The 20,556-nt window shown below is 40.4% G+C and overlaps 1 protein-coding gene across 2 annotated transcripts in view; it reads right to left on the reverse strand.

The window, feature by feature from the left end:
• Window positions 1-20,556, reverse strand: part of ST8SIA1 (ST8 alpha-N-acetyl-neuraminide alpha-2,8-sialyltransferase 1) — a 158,135-nt gene that overhangs the window by 14,839 nt on the left and 122,740 nt on the right. The gene's annotated exons all lie outside the window — the stretch shown is intronic.

Genomic DNA, 20,556 nt, shown 5'->3' on the forward strand with positions numbered 1-20,556 from the left:
AGTAGATCTGTTCTGAAGCAAACCCTCTGAGATCTGCATGGATCTTCATTACTAACTGTTCTTCCCTACAGACCAGCTCCTACTGCATTAAGCAGCTAACTTAACAAAGCCCCTTCAAAGAAATTGATTCAACCTGAATATACAAAACAAATAATAATAATAAATTAAATAATAATAACAATAATAATAATAATAATAATTTCATAACATTGAATTTGGCATTCTTTTCTGTAGAAAGAGATAAGATAAGTAGAAGGCCAGCCAAGACCAAAGTGCCCCGGCAAAAATTCATTGTCTGGCTCTGCCTTCTTGTATGGGCCCTCTCAGACCTTTAACTAAGCATTCCCCCAAATAGCATTTACCATAAGAGCAGCAGAACACCTTGTCAAATCATCAGTTCTAGGAGTTGGGCCAATCCTAGCAAAGCTGTTCCATTGTCATCAGGACACACAGTCACCGAAGGGGAAAATAATCTCTAGCTTAATATTTTCAATATTCACTTATACACTCAGACCATGTCCTAATAACTCTCTAATTGTTTATAAAAGGTAGAATAGGGTCTGTAGCAGGCTTTCGGAGTATCACTCTCCATGATGCGGGGAGCCCACTGGGCGGTGGGAGATGCAGGTTCAAACTTCCTTTCACAACTCAGGGAACTTGAGCACACAACTCCCACTGTCTTGAAGCAATGGGGTCCTTTCTCCTTGGTGGAGGGGAAAACAGACAGCCCCTCTGCCAGTCCTGGAAGCTGGTTTCATCATGTCCTTTCCCACTTACAGCTGGTTAACAACTTTCACTTCAGATGGCAAATAGATATGGTTATTCTAAAGCTGCATTATTCAGCAAATTTACTATTCTCAGAAAAGCACTGTGCATCTCGAAGATGGATACATTTAAAATGCTCAGATACAGTCATAGGACAGGGACTGTCTCTGAATATTCATTTGCCATCATTGCCACAACACATTTGCATTTATTCTACATGAATTTCCCAAAATACCTTAGAAGTAACAAGAAGTGAATGGCACTGCTATGATAATGGTGCATAGGGGGGAATTCATGCAGGAGGGATGGCATTTGTCGCGTAATTGCAGGCCGCCCTTCAGGAATACCGCTTCCTGGAAAACCGTGCCTTTTTCAAGTGATCTAGATTGCCACATCGGCAGGCGTCATGCCCAGTTCAACAGATGGACATTACACAGGCGGCCAGGAGCCCATGCACAAGCATAAAATATGCTGATTATGGCTTGTCTGATAGCCTAAAACAGCCAAAAAGCTGCTGCCCATCTTGCGCTCCTCATGAGGGGAGATATCAGAAGCAAATGATATTTTCTGTTCCCCGTTTGTAAAAATAGGAGCTCTGTCCAGCTTTCTGACTTTTCACAGGCTGCTTAGAGACTGAGAAATCTGGGGACAAATGCTACACATTGAGAAGTTTTAAGATACTGTACTTGAAGCTCAAGCACATTTTCCTTTAATAACCAATGCAGACAGAGGGTCCTGCAGGCAATCCCATTCCAGCAGTGGCTTTTGGGGCACAATACCACATCCTTCTCAGCCGACAGCGAGGAAAGAGAGACCAGAAGGGCTTTTCCTCTGCATCTGATCAGCTCTGAGGCGTATGCGTGAATGTGATGATATGGTTTCTTCCTGCTTGACCTGGCATGAATGGTACAGTCCTCACATCCGGATGGGCACACAGACACCCTCCCCTGTGCCAATCCTTGCCTGGCCACTGGTTCCTAGTCAGTGTTTCATAGAATCACAGGAGGGTTGAGGTTGGAAAGGGCCTGTGGAGGCCGTCTGGTCCAACCCCTGCTCAAGCTGGGCCACCCAGAGCAGGCTGCCCAGGACCACGTCCAGGTGGCTTTTGAAGATCTCCACGGAGGAAGGCTCCACAGCCTCTCTGGGCAATCTGTGCCTGTGCTCCCTCCCCCAGACAGCACAGCAGTGCTGCCTGGTGTTTAGGTGGAACCTCCTGTGCTCCAGTTTGTGCCCATTGCCTCTTGCCCTGGCGGTGGGCACCACTGAGAAGAGCCTGGTTCCATCTTCACTGCATCCTCCCTTCAGATATTTACGCACACTGATAAGAACCCTCTGAGCCTCCTCTTCTCCAGGTTGAACAGTCCCAGCTCTCTCAGCCTCTTCTCATAGGAGAGGTGCTCCAGTCTCTTCATTGCCTTGGTGCTTCTCTGTTCAACTTCCAGTCCATGTCTGCTTGCCTCTGTCTTACATGTTTTGAACATTCAGTATTCTCAGTGGCAGCTGTGCAGTTCCTCTGCATTCATGGGTCTTCAAAATAAACCTGTCAAATGATCCAGCCCCTTGTGCAAGAGTGCATTTCAGACGACAACTTGGCTCTGAGCAAGAAGCAGTGAAAACTGCTTTCAAAGTCATCCTCTGACCTTCTGCAGTCAAGCTCCTACAAATGCATGGCAGGTTGCCAACATTTAGATAAAACTGGAGCTGGAATCTCCCGAGCCCTGAGCAGCACCTGAAGAAGACAAGAGCTGTTCAGAAATTTGCAGTAATGTGTCCCGGCAGCTTGACGGCAGCCCAGAGAGGCGACAATGACTGTGAACAGTGGTGAAAGCAGATCACAGCTTGCTCAGCCTGGGCGCCTCCCTTCCGCTACACGCAGTAATGGCCAGAGAGCACATGAAATCCTCAGCAACACATTTTCGCTGTCAGGTCCATATGACAGATCAACTTAAAAAGCACAACTTGCAACAGGCACATGTAGGCACAGCTGCATAGATATAAGAAAAACAAATTCCTTTATACCAGTTGTAAGGTTCCCTCAGATGTGGTTTACTTTTTCAGAGAGAACAATGCATCCAAGAGAAAACTGCCAGAGACAGTGCATTGTTAAGACAGTACTATCAAAGACTTAAGAGCATTAAGTGTTTCGTTTTGTTTTGTTTTTTAATCTGTTTTTAATGTTCTTATTGATGTCCTCTAGCAGATATTTGGGACATGACTGCTCTCTAGTACTAACACATGACTTCCATAACCACAAAGAACTTGCTGCAGTGATATTGAGCTAACCTACTTGCAGCTAATAATGGCAGCATTTTCTCACATCTCAGTTTCTTTTTCATCTCCCCTGAGAGTCACTGTCTCATGCTTATGATGATATCTCAGTCACTTACTGTGTTGGCATCTGCAAAGTCACAAGTTCAGCATTCTGGATTAATTGCAAGTTGACTTACAGAAAAAAAAAAAAGAAAAAAAAAAGAGCTATGAAGGGAGCAGCAGCTCAAATGCCAAAGAAATAGTGTATTATTTTAGAATTAAGATAAATAGAACTCAGGGGAATAGAGCAGAAGGCCCATAAAGACTTGTGTGTTCGTCCCTATGGCAAGGGATAACCTTACAAATATTATTTAGATAATTTGATGTCAGCATTAGCCAGGAATGATTAAGCAATTTGCTGCAGCTGTTGGAATATGCTTACAGATGGTGTCACGAGTCAGCTTGCAAGCACACATCTGAACCCATACTGCTGTGACACAAGAGTTTACTGCACTCAGTTCTGAGTGCTTTTGTGCTTTCAAATAGTGGTGCCCCCTTTAATGCCCTACACATTCATTCATATCATGCACTTCTTGATTATTCACCCCTTCAGGGCTTTTGTAGCCAATGTTACTAAACCATGGATTGTGCCTGAATTAACAGCACGCTGGTTTCCGCGCACCCATTCTCCACATAGGCACTTTAGGCATGCATTACATGCAAGGTAGACTATTTTACTTGTCCACACAGGAAGCCAGAAACAAGCACTTAAAGTACCATTAATTCACCCTATTTCTCATTTTATCCCAAATTCCCCAACTACACAAACCCTTGTTTACTTAGCCTAGGGAAAGCTACTTTACTTAAGATTCAGTATAATCCCATTAAAGTCAGTGGCAAAACCAGCTCCAATCTCAGTGGTAGTATGCTCAGAGCTTCAAATAAAACAACAACAACAACAAAATCAGGCATGCAATGCACTTGAGAGTGGTTAGAAATGGTATGAAGTAACAAGATCAATCATAAAGACTGATCATTAAATCAGTAAAATCAGAAATTCTAAATGTTCTTCATCAATCCAGGAGCTTTTATTCTGGTGGAAGATCCCTATACTTTGCCTAATTTCATTTCAAATGGCCTCAGCACGAGGAGCTCTCCCCTGTTCTCACTGTGGGTCCCCCTCCACAAGCAGCATGGTCACCCAGTTGAGAACTGACCACACTGGTGGGGTGATGCTATTCCCATCTTTTCCTTTCCCTTTGCCCTCCTCCCTCCCACACCTGATTGCCCTTTACAGACTCAAAGGCAGAAAATCTTCCACTCAGACTCTCAGCAAAGATGCTCCTTCCTCCCAGAAATCACTTTACTTCATCCCTTACACACAGCTTGCCAAGACTCCATGCTGCCTCCTCTTTCATATGGACAGAGGCTTCCAACATTGACGAACCTGTGCTATGCTCTCATCTCTGCTCCCAAAGATTAAAATCAAACAAATTAGCCTGATTCTCCTTCTGCACACCTTTTCAATGGCTTTTTTCCAGGTTGGGGATTACGTTCACTCCTACCATCAGCTCCAAAGACCCCAAAGCAAGGAGACACATACTTTCAACAGTGACTGCAGAATACATCTTTCTCAGATGGGCTGTTTTTTAACGACATGCTGTCCTTACCAAATGACCTTCAGAATAATCTGATGCACTCCAAGTCCAGTTAGACATTGCAGACGTAGACTCTAATCCCTTTTAAGATGCAAACTCATCATAGGACTGGATTCTGTATTAATTAGTGTTGTGGTATTTTTTTCTAAACCTCCACCAATTACTGCTTTTACACTGTCATGCTGAGAATACTATATATAGTACCAAGGGAAAGCTGACTCTATTTTTCAATGAACATAGAGCTATCCTATACACCAAAGCAACGAAACATTAAAATCAGTGTTCACTGGTATTTTGGGACTGTGTGTGATCCTCATTCTGCCAACTCAAATTAGAATATGCTTTTAATAGCTACTCTTTCCAAAACCAGTAGAGCTAAACATCAATCCATTCTGTTGCCTGACAGTTTGAATCTTAGCTTTCAAAAGATGAGCTGTTCATCTTAGTTTGACTCTTTGAAGATTGCAGCTGCTATAGTCACACAGAAGTGGAAATAATATAAAAGGATAGGCAGAACAGCATGACTGTAAACTACTTGCACTGTAGAAATGAAATTGCTCCCTAGTATTTCTAAATCTTCTGAATATTTCACAGCACTTACAACTGAAAGTCTGGAGAATGTGAAAACCAATGAAATGAGAAACAAAGAAATCAACTGGAAGAAAAAAGTTATAGAACTAAGCCTGATATCTTTAGCATTCAATTTTACTGGACTGCATGCCAGAGTGAGCCTGTGAGAAGAAACATAATCAGATCATACATTTTCTCACGTTTTAAAGGAAAACAGAACTCCAACAGAACACAAGTCCTATAGCAAAGCCATTTCTGCTATCCTTCCCTTAAGTTCTAGAATAAATTTGGCCTGATCACTTTTGTTTCCTTTTTGTTTCCCCCTTTCTCTCTCTCTCTCTCCAGAGATTTTAGGATTACCTCATAAAAATATTGAAAATACAGTCTTTGGAAAATTTACTCTTGATTAACATGCAGTCTCTAAAACAGTCCACTCTGTCTATAGACAGCAACCGAACAGGAAAAGAACAGTGCAGTATCCCCTCTACTTTTAGGTCTCTAACCCCAATGCTGTCCAGACTTGAGTCTCAAGACATCACTGCCTGCTATAGCATTGCAGCAAATACAAAGTTAGTAACATTAAGCTTTCCTGCCTGTTCATTTTGGCCTTAAATTCTTTGTAACCTAAATATAAAACATATATTTTTATGTCTATGTTTACAGTGATGTAAAACTAATTCATAAGTGAGGACACTTTCTGGCAGGTATACTTGATTTTTTACTAAGCCTTCAACATCATGACCTCCTTAGCATATTAATAATTTTCGTATGTCAGTGAAGCTGACATTCAACTATATCTTCTCTTCAACCTCTTATAGCTCTTTCCAAAGAAATTTGAATATAGAAAACCAACAATATTTGAATTAAAATGTTTCTTCTTAAAGATGCCCTGTGCAACAAAAAGTGTAGATTGAAGAAAAATTATTTTAAGAAGTAAATGCTTTGATAGGCATTATGACACAATTGTAGCTAGGATAGTTGGGGTTTTTGTTTGTTTGTCTGTGGTGTTTGTTTGTTTTGTTTTTTTTTTTGTTTGTTTTGTTGTTTGTTTGTTTTTTTACATATATGATCACCTAAGAAATGTTTTGTGAACTACAGTATATGTATCACTGGTGGTCCCTGAGGTCATGTCACATTGCCTGCAGCTGGAGTGAAGATCTGTATTAAAGAATGTTATCAACTAAAAGTCTGATGATTAGTTGTTCATAGGCCACAAGAATATGGTATGAATCTACAATGTTTTAAACAGGGTAAAATCAATTTACAAAACTATAAAACCTGCAAAAGTATTTCCTTTACTAGCTGCTTCCCCTAGGCAACTTCACCTGTTCTGGCATCTCTGGGACAACGAGCATTGCTACTGAACAACAAAGTTGCAGTCACCTGAATATAAGCAGAAGAGGTGACAAATTGCTCTGGAGCAGTTAGATTAGTGGAGGCCAGACACAAAGCAAAAAGATGGAAGACACAAAGCGAAAAGATGGAAAAAGAGTGAAACAAACACTGACAATCCAACAGACAATGAAGCCCCTTCCAGATCTTGGCACAAGAGTCCATGCCATCATTAAAATCTCTAGAAATGAGCCACGAGAATTCAAGCCAGTCCAAGTACTGCAGTTGCCCCTAGACTTTGAAGGCACCAGCTTCAGTGAGCTTTCAAAATGTCCCTTCTGAAGAAAAAAAATACTTCACTTTCATTTAATCTCAATTTACAGCAATATTTCTCCGCAATTCTGGTGCTGTTCAATTCTGCCTAGAAACATTGGCAGATGTTTCTCAAGGCTTTCAACAAATGTTTGTGATGTGTTGATTTGCTGCACACTAGATCTTTGAAAGCACCTACCCTTTACTCTGCAACTCATACATGAACACCTAGGGAAGAGTAAGAACATGACAAGTAAATTTGAACTCCGTCCACAGCCAAGCATTTTCAACTCAGAAGATTTTCAGATACAGGTATGGTTTATCTGTGTAGTAAGCCCAGTGAATCTTACTTCCAAGTACTTGCCTAATATTTTTTTTTCTTCATCCTTGTAACCAGTTATTTTACCAGTACCTTCTCTCTTACAACATGATTGACTCGATTCCTTTGTCAAAAGCCTTTTGAAAATTCAAATAGACTTTATCTACTGGCTATAGACAATCCTTATCCACATACTTGGTGATCTATTCAAGAACTCTAAAAGTTTTACATGCTAAAATTTCCCTTGGAGTCAACAGTGCTGACTCTCCACAAGAGCATGTACATTTATCCATACGTTCACTAATAATATCTTAAAATACAGACTGTACCAATTGGGTTGGTACAAATATCAGGCTTACAGACCTATCTGAACTATTTTTAAACATCAATGTTCCTTTGATACCTACTTACCTGCAAGCACCAAGACAGTTTTAAGTAAGGAAACACACACTACTGTTCCTTCAATACTCATGGGTGAGTCCAGTCCTGCTGTTTACTTTCACGTAATTAGAAGCATAGAAGCATTGAATCACAGAATCACTAAGGTTAGAAAAGACCTCCAGGATCATCTGGTACAACCATCCCCCCACCACCAATAGCACCCACTAAACCATGTCCCAAAGCACCAGGTGCAACCTTTCCTTGAACAGCCCCAGGGACGGTGACTCCACCACCTCCCTGGACAACCTGTTCCAATGCCTGACTACTCTTCCTGAGAAGAAATGTCTCCTAATTTCTAACCTAAACCACCCCTGGTACAACTTGAGGCCATTCCCTCTAGTCCTATCACTAGTTATCTGCAAGAAGAGGCCAACCCCAAGCTCCCCACAGCTTCCTTTCAGGTAGTTGTAGAGAGCAATAAGGTCTCACCGGAGCCTCCTCTTCTCCAGACTAAACAACCCCAGTTCCCTCAGCCTCTCCTCACAGGACTTGTGTTCCAGGCCCTTCACCAGCTTCGTAGCCCTTCTCTTGACATGTTCAAGGACCTCAATGTCCTTGTACTGAGGGGCCCAAAGCTGAACAGAGTACTCGAGGTGTGGCCACACCAAAGCAGAGCACAGGGGGACAATCAGCTTCCTGGTCCTGCTGGCTACACTATTCCTGATACAAACCAGGATGCCATTGGCCTTCTTGGCCACCTGGGCACACTGCCGGCTCACGTTCAGGTGAGCATCGACCAACACCCCCAGATCCTTTTCCTCTGCACAGCTTTCTGGCCACTCTGCCCCAAGCCTGTAGCGCTGCATGGGGTTGTTGTGGCCGAAGTGCAGGACCCAGCACTTAGCTATGTTGAACATCACATTGGCCTCTGCCCACCGACCCATCCTGTCCAGGTCTCTCTGCAGGGCCTTCCTACCATCTGGCAGATCGACATTTCCCCCCAACTTGGTGTCCTCGGCAAACTTACTGAGTTTCAACCTCAGTTACGTCAGTTTCAGCTTGCTGAGTCTCCCTATTGGCACAGGGAATGTCCTCAGTTTCTTCCGCAGAGAGCATAAGTGCAAATAATTCATAACAGCCTTTCTGCAATGGATGTGTCTTCTCTAAACAGTTCTTTTATACCTGATCATCAATTGACCATACACATATTATGGCAGGTGGGGATGGGGTTGTTGGTTTGTTTTTTTTTTTTTTTTTTTTGCTTTTTTGGCTCATGCTGTTGCTGCAAGGAGGATTTAGCATTAGGTTTTAACTCCTCTAGTTAGTTGCTTTTGAAAAGTTTTTCTGCCTGCCACACACATACATATACGTATATTTAATATTTAATCAGCCAGAGATTATAATAATTTTCAATTCCTTTGTTTGGAAACAACTTCAGCTTTTGCTAGGATGTTTCTGTTTCCAGTAATCTCCCTTTTCTTTTCCCATTTAGTGATGTCAACTTTATTTTACCTTTTCTTAAGGCTTGACAGATCCTAGCACTGTCCTTCCAGTATGGCACGTGTTGGAGAGTCTACTATTTTGAGTAATCATCCAGATATATTTTCTAAGACGCATGGTGTTTAATGCCAAGAATGCTGCTTAAATTCCTTTTCAACATGATTAAATTGACAAGGTTTCTCCTTGTCTGGTAGTACAGCCTGTATTCAATTTAAATTGCAATAACTATAACACTCTCAACAAAAAGAAACACAGTACACATAGCTGAAATACGCTAGAGCTTTTGCTAATCTCTTCAACTGTTCTGATATTTTTGAAAGTGCTAGAATTCCTTCATCTTTTTCTCCTCATTAACTTAATTCAAAGGAGATACAGCGTAAAAGAAGTAAAAATTCAAATAAATTAAAAAATAAACTTTTTTTTTCCTTTAAGGTAGCAGGAAATGAATTTAGTTTGCTAGGAGAAGAGTAATACTTTTGAAAGGCAGTTCTGGTCCCTGACTACTTTACAGCCCTCTCCGCATTTGTGGAGGAGAGTGGAAAAAAACACTTAACTCACTATTCTTTTTGTTTTCAAATGCCAGGGAAGGATCAGTGGCATTCAAACTACATTATATAAGAGCAGCTTTGTAAATGCAGTCCGTGTTCTTCCCGTGTCACATATCTGTAAGCGCTACGTCTCTTATTTTACATAATACACTAACACAGGTGTTGTCCTGCCTTCTCATATTCTTAAATACCAGGCAAGAAAACCTTGCATACCCCTTTCCTGATAGTTAGGACTACCTCCTACCAGATAAGAGATAGAAAAGGAAACTGAACTTGGACCTAACACAACTTCAGTGACTAAGGTGACTATTTGCCTCTCACATAAAATACATCTGCCTTGGGCAGTTTTCTGAACCAAGCTCTATGTCATTCAGCTGAAACTGCTCAGCCTGATTTTGTAAATTGCTTAGGGACAACTTAAACTATACTATCGGGAAGTTTTAGTCAGTAAAAAATACATCCAGCTCTAGTTTCATTTCTTTTTGTTTGACTGAGGTCTTCGCACCAATTCCCTTCAAGGATGTATCAAAATATTACTACGACAGGAGCTAGATTGAAGTGACACTGCATGGGTTTTAGAGGAGATGGTTAAGTACCTTCCCAACAAGTGCTGTATGTGAAACAACAATCAAGCTGTAAATTCCTTTTTTTGTACTCCATCGAGCTTACTTGTCTCTCTGAAACCTAAAGAACACCAGCTGTTACAGGTGTTCATGTTCAAATGATTAAGGAAAACAAGTTCCATCTTCTACAGAATTAAGGAGATTTCTTTCAGATTCAGGCAGCACAAAAAATAAGCTCCTTTTCTTTAATGCTCAGAGCAATTAATATTGAATTACAATAGAAATTCTATCCAAGGACTTCTGACAATCACATTAATACTAAATGACTTCCACATGCTTTATGCGATTACAAAAAACACCAAAGATGTGAACATAGATTAAGCCACTATTTTAAATCATTACTGAATAATCAAACAGGAACAAAAGCTATCCATTAGTGGTTCGTCTCCCTGAAGCAGCAGTAACACATTACCTGAAAAACCTTTAGACTTGAACTGGGCAACCAGGCCAAAGGGTATATTGGAGTGAGGAGGAAGGAACGGCCAGGGATCCACAGCACAAAGCAGTGACATGAAAACAGGATGTCTTAAGGGCATCTACTTGATAAGGTCAAAGCACTTTTCAGATAAGGCCCTACTGTAGGTTTGAAAGCAGCTGTAAATGTCAGATCTGCCAGTGACTCTGAAGAACCTGAGCTTAGCCATGAATCACATGGGACAAAAGAAAGTCATGTCCATAAACCCCACCTTGAGGAATGGTGCAGAAATGGTTACACTCCCCAAAGGTTTTCATTTAGCCATCAGTTACTTCGGCTACTATACCTTCACATCCCTAGCAACTCAGTAAGATATTCCCAAAGCAGCTAATCACACAGTAAAATTGATGGAATTTAGCCTTTTGTTTTACAGACATATGCCAGAATACCTTGTACAGTGATGTGCAACACTTGGGAGCAACTGTTGAAGCTCTCTTTATCCAGATAACGATTTGAAGAACAAATCTACTTTTCAACAAGCAACATATTTTTATCTGAATTTGCCTCAAAGCCAAATTTCCCTTCCCTGGCTGCTGCTACTCTAATAAGCCACAGTGCACAGTGCTGTTTTGCCTTGCCAAACCAGAGTCAGGAAACTTACGTGCTCCAGCAGTCTAGCACTTTGCTTGTAATACCAAGAAGTTCTTCTCAAACTGGTCCTGCTTGTTGGAAAAATCAGAACATTTCTTCCACCTCCCTCCAAACCTGCATTTCTTATTTTAAAAAGAACAACCTGAGGAACGTCACATTTTAAAGTTTCTCTATTTTGAAAAATATCTCAAAATGAAGTAGAAATATTAAGATGCTTTTTTGATGCTTGACACAATTCCATTGATATCCATGGATTTACACTACTTTTTATCAAATGCTCACTTCATGATATCGTACACCAGATATTTAAAGTTTCAGAAACCACTAGTACACTGCATTATTCAAGAAGCACACTGTGAACATACAACTAAAGACAATGATCTTACCTGGATGCACAAGGGTATAGAGACAACTCATTCAGCATAATCATTTGCATTCCTGAGCCATGCTTGTTTAATGTACCAGGAGAAATGAGGGATGGCAGTAACAGTGCTGGAGTATATTGTGACAAAAAATATGACAGCACACTGTATGAACACACAGGCTCTGACAGAAAAGTCTCATGTACTCTGTTTCAGCAGCCATACCCAGCTCCATTTTCTGCTCAATGTACCTAGGAGCATGGAGTCAAAAGCATAAACAATTTGCATGAGGGCATACTAATCTGCCTAATGAATTTCTGTCCAGAAAGCCAGTTGACAAAAACAGTTCACCCAATATATGCCAGCTATTTCTCTGATTTATTTTTCTCAGTACCATTCTCTGCAGCCTCAAGTGCTGAAGTACTAGAGGTATATGCAGGGCAAATGTCTGACCTAGTTCAGTATACCAACCACCAAGGTCTCTGGGGACAGCCCAGCAGCAGTATCTATTTCAGCAAAATCTAGCTGCAATTGTTCATGTACAGCTTCGTTGGATGTAGCAACTTGTACAAATTTCCCCAACAGACGTGGAACAAAGGCACGGGAACAAAGGAGTGGAGAGATCACCTGGTTTACAGTTTCTGCTGTGGCTGGGACACAGATAAACTGCGGACACTTTGCAGAGCCGAGATGCCAGTGGGGAACAGCAAGAGGAACAGAGAAGATGCAGAGCAAAGAGTTTGTTAGAAATCCTTCAGTGGGTTTTCACTGTAAGAGATGCCAACTTCAGAAAGTTCTATATGAGCTTTCAGCAGCTCTGAAATGTTTTCTGATGTTCTGTAACCACCATAAACCTGTAATAAAGAATCAGATGCTACAACTGTCAGATGCTGCTGAAAAAGCAGAAGAAATCAGGGCCATCACCAATGTCCTCTTGCCTCTAAACTAAGAAGATGCTTGCCGTTAAAAAAAAAAGTTTACAGATGATCTTAAGAAGGCATCTGTAGCTTGCAATTCAAAAGCTATGAGTAGACCCACTGTTCACACTTGCTCAGCACAGATTCAGAGATCAGTTTTCTCCCAACACTTTTGTTAGATTTTTCTCCTTTACAGTTCAGGACACTCAAACTCCAGTTCTCAGATCCCAAATGAAATGGCTCCAAATTCAGTGGTCTCAGTTTATAAGACCTGATGCATGCTTTTGGTTTGGTGTAGCTCTGTACCACTAAGTACCCCTTTGGTTCAGACCTACACAGGCTGAGACACTGAAAGCCAAACGCAGATGAAACTGTGAGCAACACTACCATCTTAACCACCTAAGCCACCTTCTGAAAATTCACATACCCAAAAGAACACTGGCAACCTGTGCAAATATCATTTCAGGAGGACAGTTTTGTATAGTCATACCTAATAACTGCTGGGGACATAGTGCTGTAATAGTACTGAGAAATTAGTTGTCTCTGTTAAATTAAAAACAACCCCAAATCAAGTAAAAGTACTGGATTCCTGATTGTTCACATAGCTTAATGCTGTTAGCTCACCCCTTGGCTCTGTTTCAAGTGCTCCAGCTACTTCTCTCCAAGACAAATACGCTGCAGAGACTCAGTCAATGCCCTTGTAGGCCAGTCTGTGCTCTCTGTGCTGCTTGGCATTGGAGCCATGAATTGGTCCCTGCCTTCTTTTATTTACTGGTGTAGCTATATCTCCAGTGCACGTCAGATAAGAGAGGCACATTCGTGTGGAGCAGTAGAAATGAGAAACAAGCCACAATTTGCCTTTGTCACAGGCTAGCTCTCGGGCTACAACTGGGACTCTACCACAGCACAGGGAGGCAGCCAGAGGACCTGTCTTTAGTTGATGTAACTTCACTGGCCAGGAACAACAAACGTGGTTGCCTTAGTGATGTCTACAAAAGCCAGTCTGGGATCTTATGGGGGAATTAAAAGCAAAGCCCTGAACACTTCGCTACTGCAAGTTCCCAGACTGATAAAAGGTTTGTGATTATGCATGGCTACAGCACATATACAGACTTGCTGAGCTGAGCCAGCCAAGCCACTTGGCTTTCCTGCCAGATTCACATATGAAAATGGGAGTAAACTTTATGCTTCAGATATTGTCTGCAGGAAACAAATAGGAGAAGGCCACTAAATGCTGAGGAAGGGGCAGAGCACCAGTCTCACTCAGGCTGTCCCAAGCTGTTATCTCAGGGAGGAAGGAACCCAGGCAGGATAGAAAATAAGAGCCTCACAACAATACTCCCCACTGTAGCAGAAGGGGACAGAGTATTGTGTAATATCCTTTACAGCACAATCTGTTCACTGTCAACAGCTTTTTATTTTTACATTTATTCTGAGTATACTGCTATATGCATTCACATGCTCACAACTTCCATATGCATACAATCTTCCACCCAAAATATCCTGCTTGTCATCTTCCTGCATTTCATTTCCTTGGGGAGAGTTCCTGCAAGATTCAAGTAGTCACTTCCAGATTTGCTGCCCTGAACCATGAAAAAAAGCCCTCAATTTTCTTCTACAACAACATTCTGAAATTTCACAACATGCTATATTTTATGACGTATATGTGACAGACCAGAAGCCCCTACCTTCCACACAGAAAACTCACTTAAAAAATCCTTTGTAGTGTTTGAAAACTAATGGTGATAAACAACAAAATTCTAGGATCACAATACTTACTCACAAACTCACAAAAAAACAGTGGTTACCAGTTATCCACTTCTCAATATACAGCAAGATTTTGTAAAGCTTCCAGATAACTTAAAATCTTAATTTATATTGAAAAGCTCCTTGTTTACATTCCTCTAACATCAGCCTTGAGAATTCATGGTTAAGCCGCAACTCACCAAGAAATCCAGTAGTAGCTTATTACATACAATGAAGGAACAAGTCACTCTCATATTTTCCTTCATATAAATCCTGATATTTCAGTGGCATAAAAATTTTAAGCATCTGCCCTGCTATTTAGGCATCTGATTAAAGATTATTGGCTGTTGTTAGTGAAGTATAAATTAGCTAAGAAATCAATTGAGGCTTAAGAGATAATTTTGCTAAGTCTTCTTAGCTGGTACACTAGGAAATTTCTCTGTGCAATCCGCATGCCAGGAATTGACTGCATTGATAAATAGAAACAGTTTAATCCATTTTTCCACCCAATTCTCCCTCTATTCTCAGAGTCACTTGAAATTGCTATTATTTTTTTATTGCTACTAAAATAAAATGTGTGGATTCAAATTCTACTCTTAATTTATTCCGGGGAAATTTGTCCTCCATGAGAACTACATTAATCTCTGCTCTGTTAAACTGCACTATACATACTGACAGCTTGATTTTCTTCATCCTGCTTTATCTTTCATAAGTACCATTTGGTTCTCTCTCAACGGAATGAGCTTTTGGCAAGCTTCTGTTTCCTCTTCCAACAAACCAGCTATTGTGGAAAAAAAGATGAAACCAAGATGAAAAAAATCTGTAAATCGGCTTTAACCTACCACATATGCTGATATTCCACATATGTTGAATATCACTGTGCTTTCACTATTTACTCTTTCAAATCAGAAATCTAAAAAAAGAATTACTGCTAGGAAAAAAAAAAAAGAAAAAAAAGGAGACAGGAAGTAGAAAGCAAGCATTAGGGTGGCACAACTCTCATTTAACTAATTCTGTAGAAGTTATGCTTGTAATACATTCCAGACCAGATGGTAGAAAACTGCCATGAAAAACTGATTAAAACAAACTTCCTTGGAAAGAGAGTAGCTGAACTTAGTACAAAAGCAGTCTGTGCCATTTGCTATATTATCCAAGTAAAACAGTCAGAACTAATTTCAATCATTCAGCTTTTCCCCAGAAGCTACATATGATATAGAAACTCAATCTTTAAGTTCAAACTTGTCTAATTTAGCTAGGGAGATTCATGTGGGAAGGAATACTATTTATTTACTTTTACAGATGAGTGCAGCTGCTGATATAAAATGTGAAGACAAAATCGTATATATTTAGCTAACAAGAAATCCACAATTAGTCAATTGTCTTAAAAATAAAAGTTCTACCCAAAAAACACGTACAGAAATCATAATTCCTTATTTCTATAAGCATAGCTACTCTCTTTTTACTGCCTTTTCTTTCTGTTAGGAAGACAGGGAGGAAGCTGAGTTTTCTTATGTTTTGCACATCAGCAGTTCAGTTTCTTAGTAAGGATTTTCCTCACCTCCCATTTTGATGTTTCTAGGCAATGGATCAGAGCTCAGCTAAAATGTATTATGCTTCTTGCAGAGTACCAGAAGAAGATAAAAACAAGATTGCCAACATATTTAAATCACTCTCCATGTGCTGGAGATTGCATGATGCTTTCCTCAAAGGATTTTTCAATTTCCCACTGTGCTGAAGAACTGAAAGAAGCTAATGGGCTAAGATAGGGTACATGATTTCAAAGACAGGATTAAGCGCATATGAAAGTCATCCGCACTTGCGACTAAATCTGGATGGGTAATATCAAGGTAGAGCAAACTGAGGATCCTGAAGGCTAGCTTGAGACAAATACAAAGGAAACAATTCATCGTGAACTCTGAGTGCAGTGGTACAGAAAGGAACGTTCATTTTTGGTAGAAAATACTTCTGGCATATACTTCCCGTAACATTCTTTCCCCTCGTGTTAGTCTTTAAGATATTTTTGTCTAGACCTGCAGTTATCTTAGTCTACACAAAATATTATTTCCTCTTTCTACTCCAATCTATTATTTTCAGCTGCTACTTCTTTTTTTTTCTGGTGTTGTTGGAACAATTGCACAAATCTGTGTACCCTGCCTGTGCTTCTCTGTTCCTTAGTATACATCCATATTGTTCTTACATATTAATTCAAAAAATACTTCAGCAACCAGTTTTATAAAAGCTTTTTCTTCTTTAAAGTTTATATTGAGAAAAGATATTACACAGTTTTATTTCATTTAAAAACTATTCTTTAGTTCCTGGACAAACAGGGCAAAATGTAGTAAATGTGGAGGGACAGTATCTGCACCTCTAAGGCTATCTGGTCAAGGACATTTTCAATGAAGGGGAAAATAATAATTAAAAAAAAAAAAAAGAGGGAAAGGAGAAAGACATAAACAAGAACAGGGAAGGAAACAAACTTGACCAACAAAGGTCACGCTGACTGCTGAGGGTATTCCAGCAAGGTTTCCTTATGGAGGAAATCCTAAAGTGGAATGGTAAGAAAAGGGGAAGATAAAAAATCCAAACACATTGAGACACAGACCTGACAAAGTAACATGGAGACAAAACAAAAGAATAAAACTTCCCAAAATATTTTTATTCAAGCCAACAGAAAATTCTCTGTTCGGATTTGTTACCCTGCATGCCGTATTTATCTATAGATGTGTCTTCAGTACTTCCCAGAGAGGGATCTTATGATGTTTCGTAATACATAACATTTCCTGACTCAAAATGTCCTGACTGCCTTCCTTTTCTGTATTTATACTTTGATCTTGTCTTTATTTATGCTTGTTTCTGGACTTTTGGTTATCTTTGTTGCAGACCATTTAGAAAACACCAAAATGAACCAATCTGTTTACTGGATAAACTACTACTGTCTTGTTAAGAACTGTGAAATCAGTTTTGAAAGGAACCTACAGAAATGTAGTAAATTGTATTTTTCAATGCATTAATTACTCTTCTGAAAAATGTACCACAAGGCTATCCATAAGTTGCAGCCCCATCACCAAAGCCTGGGTCCTTTTTATAACAACAACAACAACAAAAAGAGTTATGGATCCCAATCCTACTTCCAATAACAAGAAGAACAACAATCCAGGTTCTGAAAATCCTTTTAAGAAGATACATTCAAAATCACACTTATTATATATATTAATGCTTTATAACCACAGGCACAAGAAAGACATAGATTCCCTGGTGAATGATGAACACAGCTTCAGAGCTCTGATGAAAAAACAGACCCTTGTTTTCTGACCCACCCTCTCCAAATTACAAACACTGTATTGAAAGAAAACACACATACACACAAAAATTTGGTTTAAACTCCAAAGACACTGAACTAAGAGCACTAGACTAAGAAAATCAGAGCAAGGAGAAAAGACTGGTCAGTGATGAGGACACAGCTGCCCTACTCCACGCACAGACATGCCAGGAGGAAAGCATGCTCCAAAACAAAACACTGCTGCCCTAAACAACAGATGCTGTAACAGCCAGGGAGAAGCCTCCCAACATGTGTGTGGAAGCTGTTCGTGAAGAAGGGTAATGAGGAGGAAGGCCAGCAAAACATGCTCTTGAGGTAACAGGCTTCCCCCCATGTAATTGTCCAGACGTGCCAACCTGAGGCAGAAACCGTGTGCAGACTTAAAACACCTTTAAAAGTGGATGTGCTGCAACTGGAGGAAGCAAAATGGAAGCATTTTAGATTACGGCTGTCACTGATGCAAATAATGCACATCTGTGATGAAAAGGGTATGAACAGGGACTGTTAGTGAGCAAGCAGTCCTCATAACCCTCAAACTGCTGATCCCAGATGCAGGCTCACCTATGTTGGCTGTATGGCAGGGAGCAGTTCTCCTAAGCAAGTTACATCTTCAGAGTGACTGAGCAAAAAAGCACTGTATAAAAAACATACCTCATCAGCTCAGGGAAAGACAGAGAAAGCTATAATGAGACCAAGACGAAATGGCCAGAAGTGGGCATTAAAATGCACGTAGAAACCAACAGCTCAGAGACAGAGATGTATGGAAAACACCCTGTCATGCTCTAAAAACAGGTGCCATAGAAGAAAAGAGACAACAACATTTTGCAAATTGAAGGGTCTGATTCCACTCCCAGAGATCCCAAAGAGAAATTCCTGTTGTCTTCAGCAGTGCATAAATCAAATAAGTGGTAACATTTCCCCAGAAAGTGAGGTTGTCATCACTTGATGTAAGTGGACTTACTATCCAGCTGCATCTTTGTCACAACAAGAAATTCACTGGGATGAAGTTATCTAAACCTAAAAAAGATTAATTCAATATTACCCTGATATATATTCCAGGTAAACGTATTTTTGAGAAGATCTATATCAGCTTAGGTTGAGAGATAGCATTTATCCTTGTAAATTTAAGAGATGATGGATAGGTATATTATGCAGCAACAGTGCAGCCAGAGCATACTATGACAAGTAATCTACTTGCCAGCAAAGAATAATGCCTTATCTAGCACCAGGATCTTACACCAAATGAGCTGGTTAGACAACAGAATTATTGAAAAGGACAAAATGTCTGCCAGTGCAAACACTGACCGCATACAAATCCCTGTGCTGTGCCTAAATTGCTGAGTCCGCACCTAGTATTGAAACACATCACACATTTGACGTAGTTACCTTGTACTAATTTGGGACACGGGAAGTGTGCTGTGTCAGAAGAACAATAGACCCAGCTCCCTCTGCCTGAATAATGCTGCTGATGTCATGTCTGACTTCGGTGGAGACACTCCAGAATTTTTCTCAATTAGCGCACAATTAGTCCATCAGCAGCATTTTCAAACACGCATGGTTGTCAGGGGAAGGAGTAATGGAAGAGAAGAGACGTCTCGGACCTTATCCAAGCCTTTTGGAGTCAATGACAGTCTGTCAGACGTGCAAAGAATCAGCTGCTGCTCCTGAAGAATGGCCATTTAAAAATCTCCTTCACCTCTAACCACTTAGACACAGAAATTAATATTGAAAGAACATGTGTGGAGATGCCTATCATGCAGAAAGTGCCAGAAATGACAAAAACAAACAATTCCACCATAAGTGCAATGAAGACATTGCAGCTGCAATCATGAATAAAAACAAAGCCCCATCAGCACAGTCTGAAAGCCTGCTTGTACAGCATGAGCGCAGGTGGCCAAAGATCAGGTATAATAACGTCACGCCATTTTTAACTCCCTAAGGCAAGGTCTTGCACAGCAGATGGCCCATCCTCTAGCTTTTTCATTGTTAACACATCACTTATCTATTTAACACACTGTCCTCACTGTGAAAAAATAAAATAAAATAAAATAAAATGTACAGTGCAAAATTATCTCTACCTTGGAGCGCTTCGAGCATGTTGTAAAATGAGGTAACTACACAGATTAACATCAGCTCGCAGATGCAGGCCATTTAAATTGCTAATCTTGCCTTTGTTGCAAAGCTGGGGTTGTTATATAATGAGACAAGCAGAAGGAAGAGAAAAAAAGATGCAAAGGTTACATAGACCACCTAGGAACAGGCTGAGGTCAGAACCAGAGAAAAGATGCTTTGAGAGATGCTGTGTAAAAGCAGAGTGAGCAAATTCCCAATAAAACATTAAAAAGAAGTGATGCGGAAATCAATTTATAAAACTAGTGATGTGCAAAGCACAAGGGAGTCATAGGTTGAGTTTAGTTTGTGAGAGGGTGAGAAAGACAAAGGTGACCTAAAATGACACTGGTTTATATGCAAGTATGAACGCTTCTCAAAACCTCTCCATTGCCTTCTCTGGGCTATGGTTTGTGCTCAAAGGTTTCAGATGTTGCAGGGTTTCTCTGAACCTTTTCATGTTTTGCTAACCTCTGCTGAACAAAATCATTCTTCTCTTTCCTAGCACCAATGAACGTTAATCTAGACCCAGGACGCCACCAGTGTCTCTACAAGCTAGATGTTGGCCCAACGCTGAACAGTTAGCTCCACTTATCCAGCCTTTTCCAGTTTCAGTAAACAGAACCATAGGGCCAATCAGCTGATACTTTAATTAAGAACAGGACACCATGATGCCTATAATTATAATTAAGAACAGGACAACCCGGTGCCTATAATTCTATAAACATCATTAATGATTAAGACATTTCTCCCTTTTTCTGGCTTTGTCACTAATATCA

This window comes from Anser anser, assembly GCF_964211835.1.
Source record: "Anser anser genome assembly, chromosome: 1".
Taxonomy (NCBI): domain Eukaryota; kingdom Metazoa; phylum Chordata; class Aves; order Anseriformes; family Anatidae; genus Anser; species Anser anser.